Raw genomic sequence first — 8,022 nt, 5'->3', positions numbered from 1 at the left:
TCCACGACGCGGGACCTGCGGTGCTACACCATCTTCGCGCCGCACAGCAGCAGTGCCGAGTCAGTAGCGGTGCGTGCGGTGCTGCCTGGTGCCCCTCCCTCCGTGGTGTCTGCCGAATATGGCCCCCACCTCGGTTGGTGCGGTGCTAGGCGGCGCCAAACGTGTGCCTACTGCCCAGCAGTCTCCAGCCAGCGTGGGAAGCAACGCCCTCCTGCCGCGACACTCCAGTGACGTCTGCCGCAAGGCGGACAGAGGGGAGAAGTCCGGGTGTGTGTGACCTGCCTGCGTGCGTGGCACACCAGCCCCTGGCACCCGTGCATGTGCAGTGTGCTGTCAGGACATGGAGATGAATCGAATAAAATAGAACAGCTCCTAAATTAGGTCCAACATACCCCTGGTTTGACATAGGTAAGGCCGCGCCTACCGCGGGAATATTCTTAAGGATGACATACCTAAGTACCGCGCCTAACGCGGCCTCTCTCAATATTTAAGTAGTGGGCTTAACCCACGAACTAGAATAGCAATACAATACAATACTTAAGTACAGTTAGAACCGTTTTTCTTATTTTTATTTTATCTAAACCTAATAAATTTGTAAAACTCGCATTGTATAGAGTCATGGATATTCTTTCTTGAATCTATACTTCCTAAAACTGTAACTAAGTATTATCTCAGAAAATAAAAATTTGTTCTTATCAGCTTAATATCTGTTCTTATCAGCTTAATATCTGATACGTCCTGCATCGCAGGACCAGAATTAATTAAAAAACAGCCTGCAATGGGTTAATATTCGGCAGTTATCAGATATTCTGCTGGTAGCAAAACTTGTTGTAGTTGTCGATGTGCCCAGCAGTTAGCTGCTTACACACCACGATTTCTTGTAATTAATTTAACATTATCTTATGAAATTTATTTATTTATTTTTTATTTATTTTTTATTTAATTTTTTTTTTTTTTTTTTTTTTTTTTTTTTTTTTTTTTTTTTTTTTTTTTTTTTTTTTTTTTTTTTTTTTTTTTGCGGTTAGCCGGAACGCTCTTGCAGCCGCATTACACTAGGCTGGTAATTTATGTGGGCACAGAAGAGTGCCTTCGGATGCCTCGTTGGCGTCACATATGGTCCGGCCACAGATAATTTTAATTACATTTTTTGGAGTTATATCCTTAGCTCCTCGCGAACGTCGTCGTCGTCGTCGCCGCCGCCGCCGCCGCACGCACGCAGAATACGTGTGTACACACGTATGCAGTAGGCAGTGGACGATGTAAGCACTCGGCTAGGTGTAGCTCGCGCCGGCCTCGCGCCGGTGTAGCTCGCGCCGGCCTGGCGCTGCTGTGGGGCGGCCTCACGGCTTCTCCACTGCCCTGGCAGCTAGCGGCGTTCAAATGGGAGTCGCAGTTTACTGTTCGCCATGGAGGGTAGTACTGGGCTGTTGACGAGTGCTCTCGCGAATTGTCGTTCTTTCCGGCACTTGCTTTTGCGATGTTTTCGACGGTCGCCTGTTGCCATATCAGCCCGTACCACCGTGTGTCACTCCCACATGTGGAGCGCACACGCTGCAAGCATTTAGGCCCTTCGACTGCGGTTTTTCCTTATCGCTTCTCGGCCTTTTGGCTAAGAAGCACCCCGCGGTCGGAGCGGTCCGTTGTGCTCTGTAGCGGGTTGCGAGTCGTGTTTCGTGGTCTTTTCGTTTGTTCTTGGTTTTTCCAGCGTTGATATTTTTGCGGTGAATATGTCGAACCGGTCGAACAGTATTGAATGCGTATTCGACAGAGCAGCGAGACGTCCAACGGCCTTTGAAATACAGGAATCGATATTTCGTGATCTGAAAGTACCGGAAAATGACGTCGACACCTTTCAACTGGATTTTGTCTTATTCTCGTTATTCGTGAAATTTCTCGACCAAGAGAAATACGAAAAGTATGGCCTGGCACTCACGGGCGAACATCCATTCTGCTACTTCGATGGAACTGTCGGAACAGTGCATATCGTGCCATCTGGCTTTGGAATACGGACTGTGCGGGTATTTAACGTACCCCCTGAGTGTCCCAATGAAGTAATGGGACGTGTCCTGTCGCGGTATGGCAAGGTGCTTAGCATCACAAATGAAAAGTGGGGAAGTGCCTACCGTTTCCAGGGCAACAGTGGAGTCCGTAGTGTTTGTAAGGACCTCCGTCAGCACATACTGTCATATTTAAATATTGCGAGTACAAGGGCACAGGTTACCTATATAGGGCAACCACAGACATGCTCCCTCTGTCAATCCACAGAGCATCTACGCGTGGAATGCCCGCGCAGGCACCGTGTGCAACTGCCACGGGAACGCACGGAAGGTGACAACCTTGTGCCTCTTCTCAGCGAGATGGTGGCGGGTGCTGCCCACCGAACCGCTGAGAGAACTGATGACTCGACTCCGGGTCATAAACAATTTAATACCCACTAATCATCGCCTGGTGGCCATCCGCCTACGGCCCTCGGCTGCTTGCGGCCGATATGGTGACGTCGACACCAGGGAGCATCGCCTCCTACGCTCCCATGTCACAGAAGGGTGGGATCTTGCACGTGTGCTCATAGCGCTGATGGGTGGGACGACACCAGACATTGGGTCCATCGACCGGTTCCTTACCCCTGATCTTCAAACCCACCCCCGACCAAGACGTAACGCAATAGCGCTGAAACTGCCGTGGGAAGGGCTGGGTTGTTGATATTAGCCCAAGCTTGGTGCCAGATGACCGACGGTCGTCTGTCCTCTAATTTATGTGGCGTGGGCTGGCCTCGGAGTGCCTGGTAAAGGCGCTTCGACGTGCGTGCCTTGTCAGTGGCCACTGTTAGGACATAACTTTGATTGAGGTAATAGTCCTTGACTGTCGTCATCCGGAACGGAATATGTCTCAAGCAGACTGGTGCACGCGCCGATCGTGGGCGATAACGGTCGAATAGAACCGCTGTTGTCCCACCTGGGTCAGTTTCACGCAGGGTGGCGGTACGGTGAATCAGGAGGGCCGCACATCTGCGGGGAAAGTCGATGAGTCCAAGACCCCCGTCGACCTTTGGCAGCGTACAAGTCTGCGCATCAACTTTGAATAGTGCATGCCACCACAAGAGCCAATACACTGTTTTTGAGATGGCTCTGCCGGTTTCTTTCAGTAGCGTAAGGAGTTGTGCTACGTACCATGCCCGTGAGAGGATGTAAGTATGAATCAGTTGGATTCGTTGAAGGAGGTCGAGTCGTCGATCAGCGTGACTCACGCAAAGTCCTCTGATGCGCGTGAGAAGCCGCCTCCACGTTAGTGTTAACATGCGCTGCGGACGGGCAGTCACCTCAAGGCCCAAGATACGTTGTTCCCCCACAACTCGGTACCACGGGCGTTCGATGGTCAATGATCGTGGTCCTAACAGGATCAGCACCGTTTTATTGGAATTTAACATGGCACCGGATGTTCGTTCATAAAAGTTGAGAACTCGGCGGACTGAATCGGTGTCCCTAGCGTTTGCAACGAACACACCGACATCATCCGCGTATGCCGCACTGCGGAAGGTGATGCCTGGGAGAGCGACACCATCTACCATCCGTCCAATGTCACGCAGCATGGGGTCCAGCGCTATAGCGAACAAATACATTGACAAGGGACACCCTTGTCGGACTGATCGTCTGATAGGAATTGGCCGTGATCGGCAACCGTTCACAACAATTGTGGGATTTGCTCCAACCAAGAAGTGCCGGATGATTCTTATGAAGCGCTCCCCAAAGCCAATCAGCGACATAACGGCTAGCAGGTAAGGGTGGGAGACCCTGTCAAAGGCACCGGCGAAATCTAGGGAGAGAATTGCAGCCGGGGTTCGAGTATCGGCAGTGAGTAAGACAGCATCACGGTATATAGAGGCAGCTGTGAAGATGGTTCGGTTCGAAACGCCACATCATTGAGTGGGGCAAAGGACCTTATTCATTACCTGTTTAAGACGAGAGGCTACGCTTTGCGCCACCAACTTATAATCAGTGTTAAGAATGGTGATAGGATGCAGGTCTTTAGCTCGACAGAGACCTTTGACCTTGGGAATAAGGGCAATGCGTAGTTTGCAACCAGCAAAAATCTTCTCGCACATTTTGCAGATGCGGTCTCCTAACAGGTCCCAGAATTGTTGATAGAATTCATAAGGGAGACCATCGGGGCCTGGTGATTTTTGTCCCGGACAGGCACGGAGGACATATGCGAGTTCAGCGAGTGTGAGCGGTTCAGTTAAACAGTCGCGGTCTCGACGATTCAATGAAGTTGGGACCCCACCTATAACTTCTCGTTGGGCGGCGACGTCTACCGCAGCATCCTGGAAGGGGAGCGTGTAATGGTCGGTTAGGTGTTCGAGAACGGCGCGATGGTCTGTGAGGCGCGTACCATCGTCTGTCTTGAGGCGTAGAATGGTCTTCTTCTTTGCGGGATTCCTTTCAGAGGCAAGGTGATAGCTGGATGGCCTCTCGCCCTCAATCAGGGATGTGGAGCGGCACCTCACCACCATCCCCTCGGCCTACTCCCGAGAGAAGCGAAGGATTGTCGCTTTAATTTTGTTGAGGCGCATGCGTAGCTGTCCGCAGGAAGGGTAAGTGCATCGTTTAGACATTGTTGATAGAATTCTAATGTGCTTCGCTTCCAGTGTGCGACTTCGCGACTATGTTGCTGGATAACACGTCGCAGCCGCGGCTTCGCACAGCGGAGCCACCAAACTATAGTGGTAGGGTACTTCGATGCAGTAGCAATGCAATCCCGCCATGCGTTTGTGACAAGAGTGCGGAGATCTGGCGTTGGGAGATGAAGTGTATTCATCTTCCAATAGGTGCCCCGAGGAACCGGGGTTGGGCCCGTGATATGTAGGGAGCAAGAGTACGCACAGTGGTCACTAAAGGCCACAGGAATGATTTGGACGGCACAAAGGGCAGGAAGCAAATCAGCAGACACACAAACACGGTCAATACGGCTTGCTCCAGTGGGGTAGATGTGAGTATGTTGTGTATAGGCGGGATGAAAGTGGCGCCACGTATCATTAAGGTCAGCCGCCTGGAGGAGTGTAGCGAGTGCTTCACACCTCATGGGCGTCGGGACCTGATCAGCATCGGCTACCACACAGTTAAAATCCCCGCCAAACACGATAAGACGACGAGCTGTCAAGAAAGGGGTGATCTCTCACGTAAAAAGCGTTGTGCTGTCATGCCTGTGATTAGCTCCTGAAGGAGCATAGATGTTAATATAAAGTACATCCCGAATAATACACGTAAGAACGCGACCATTGGGTAGTTTTGTAACATTGGACGGAGTTAACTCTGATCGGTATAGCAACGCAGTGCCCCACCTGGCGTCAGGGTCGATGTTATATAGTGCCTCATAACCAACCAGGTCAGAGAGAAAGGGGGCACAAACCTCCTGGAGAAAGACCACATCAAATGCACCAAGGCGCAGAAAGTCCTTCAGAGAGCGTAGTTTTATTGGGTTGGAGATGTGGATATTGACTGTTAAAAGGGAGAGGGCTCCCGGCTGACGGTCAATGGCAGGCATTAAAGAACAACACAGAGAAAGTAACGTCAGATGAGGTCATGGTCATATGTAAGCAGGTGCGTAAAGATCGAAACTGTAACCCTGCTGCTCCATCCCAGATGTTAAACACAAATACCAGACAGCTCATGTGGGAACGAGCCCACTCAATCACACATTTCGTCGTCAGCCCAGTTCAGTCCTCCGCCATCGGCGGGATAGTCCGGACCAGGCGGTGCAGACGGCTCAGTCGCAGCGGTATGTGAGAGGGTGCGAGTGCGCTGCAGCAGCTGTTCGCTACCCTGTTCATTTTCACGTTTTGCGGGGACTGCTCCCCGATCTCGTGACGAACTAATGAGTGCTTCTAATTGGCGAGCAGTTTTCCGCATACCGTCCGAGTGGTCAGCGGAAACAGAGCGTGTAACTGATGAGGCCTGAGATTCAGCCTCACTGCTGCTCTCAGGAGGGGGATGCATGACGCCGTCCTCCTCTGCCTGCTGTTCTTGGCTCGCCTTCTTGCGCCTATGACGACGCCGGGGGGACTTAGCGTCATCTGCCGGTGGGGGTGGGGTAGGAAGAGATACCTCCATCTGTTCTACAGTAACAACATCACTGGCCACAGCAGACGCAATAGTCGCCGCCGTCGGTACTGCCACTAAGGGCGTCGGGACCGAGGCAATCTCAATAGGGCCGTCAATAGTTCCACTAGGTACCGTGTTCATCTCTCCTGAGGGGCCCAGAGTCGAGTCGTCAGTTCTCTCAGCGGTTCGGTGGGCAGCACCCGCCACTATCTCGCTGAGAAGAGGCACAAGGTTGTCACCTTCCGTGTGTTCCCGCGGCAGTTGCACAGGGTGACTGCGCGGGCATTCCACGCGTAGATGTTCTGTGAATTGACAGAGGGAGCATGTCTGTGGTTGCCCTATATAGGTAACCTGTACCCTTGTACTCGCAATATTTAAATATGACGGTATGTGCTTGCGGAGGTCCATACGAACACCACGGACTCCGCTGTTGCCCTGGAAACGGTAGGCACTTCCCCACTTTTCATTTGTGATGCTAAGCACCTTGACAAACCGCGACAGGACACGGCCGATTATTTCATTGGGACACTCAGGGGGTACGTTAAATACCCGCACAGTCCGTATCCCAAAGCCAGATGGCACGATATGCACTGTTCCGCTACTTCGATGGAACAGTCGGAACGGATGTTCGCCCGCGAGTGCCAGGCCATACTTTTCGTATTTCTCTTGGTCGAGAAATTTCACGAATAACGAGAATAAGACAAAATCCAGTTGAAAGGTGTCGACGTCAGCTTCCGGTAGTTTCAGATCACCAAATATCCATTCCTGTATTTCAAAGGCCGTTGGCCGTCTCGCTGCTCTGTCGAATACGCATTGAATACTGTTCGACCGGTTCGACATATTCACCAATATCAACGCTGGAAAAACCAAGAACAAACGAAACGACCACGAAACGCGACTCGCGACCCGCTACAGAGCACAATGGACCGCTCCTACCGCGGGGTGCTTCTTAGCCAAAAGGCCGAGAAGCGATAAGGAAAAACCGCAGTCGAAGGGCCTAAATGCTTGCAGCGTGTGCGCTCCACATGTGGGAGTGACACACGGTGGTACGGGCCGATATGGCAACAGGCGACCGTCGAAAACATCGCAAAAGCAAGTGCCGGAAAGAACGACAATTCGCGAGAGCACTCGTCAACAGCCCTGTACTACCCTCCATGGCGAACAGGAAACTGCGACTCCCATTTGAACGCCGCTAGCTGCCAGGGCAGTGGAGAAGCCGTGAGGCCGCCCCACAGCAGCGCCAGGCCGGCGCGAGCTACACCGGCGCGAGCTACACCTAGCCGAGTGCTTACATCGTCCACTGCCTACTGCATACGTGTGTACACACGTATTCTGCGTGCGTGCGGCGGCGACGACGACGACGTTCGCGAGGAGCTAAGGATATAACTCCAAAAAATGTAATTAAAATTATCTGTGGCCAGACCATATGTGACGCCAACGAGGCATCCGAAGGCACTCTTCTGTGCCCACATAAATTACCAGCCTAGTGTAATGCGGCTGCAAGAGCGTTCCGGCTAACCGCAAATAAAAAAAAAAAAAATAAATAAATAAATAAATAAATTTCGTAAGATAATGTTAAATTAATTACAAGAAATCGTGGTGTGTAAGCAGCTAACTACTGGGCAAATCGACAACTACAACAAGTTTTGCTACCAGCGGAATATCTGATCACTGCAGAATATTAACCCATTTCAGGCTGTGTTTTAATTAATTTTAGGTGGGCCAATCCTGGCGGTACTGCAATGCCGGGCCAACCCACGACAGAAGTGGAGCAAGCCCCTAGCACTCCGTCATGAGCCAAAAATGAGTTTAATATTCTGGTCCTGCGATGCAGGACGTATCAGATATTAAGCTGATAAGAACAGATTTTTATTTTCCTAGATAACTCTTAGTTACAGTTTTACGAAGTATAAATGTAAGAAAGAAT

The 8,022-nt window shown here is 51.1% G+C and overlaps 2 pseudogenes; one reads left to right on the top strand and one right to left on the bottom strand.

The window, feature by feature from the left end:
* The first annotated feature begins 701 nt into the window (after nucleotides 1-701).
* LOC126424164 (U2 spliceosomal RNA) lies at nucleotides 702-752 on the top strand (annotated as a pseudogene).
* A 7,055-nt stretch (nucleotides 753-7,807) lies between these two features.
* Nucleotides 7,808-8,022, bottom strand: LOC126423700 (U2 spliceosomal RNA; annotated as a pseudogene).

This window comes from Schistocerca serialis, chromosome 1 (genome assembly GCF_023864345.2).
Source record: "Schistocerca serialis cubense isolate TAMUIC-IGC-003099 chromosome 1, iqSchSeri2.2, whole genome shotgun sequence".
In the NCBI taxonomy this organism is placed as follows: domain Eukaryota; kingdom Metazoa; phylum Arthropoda; class Insecta; order Orthoptera; family Acrididae; genus Schistocerca; species Schistocerca serialis.
This window is presented reverse-complemented; position numbering and strand designations above follow the sequence as displayed.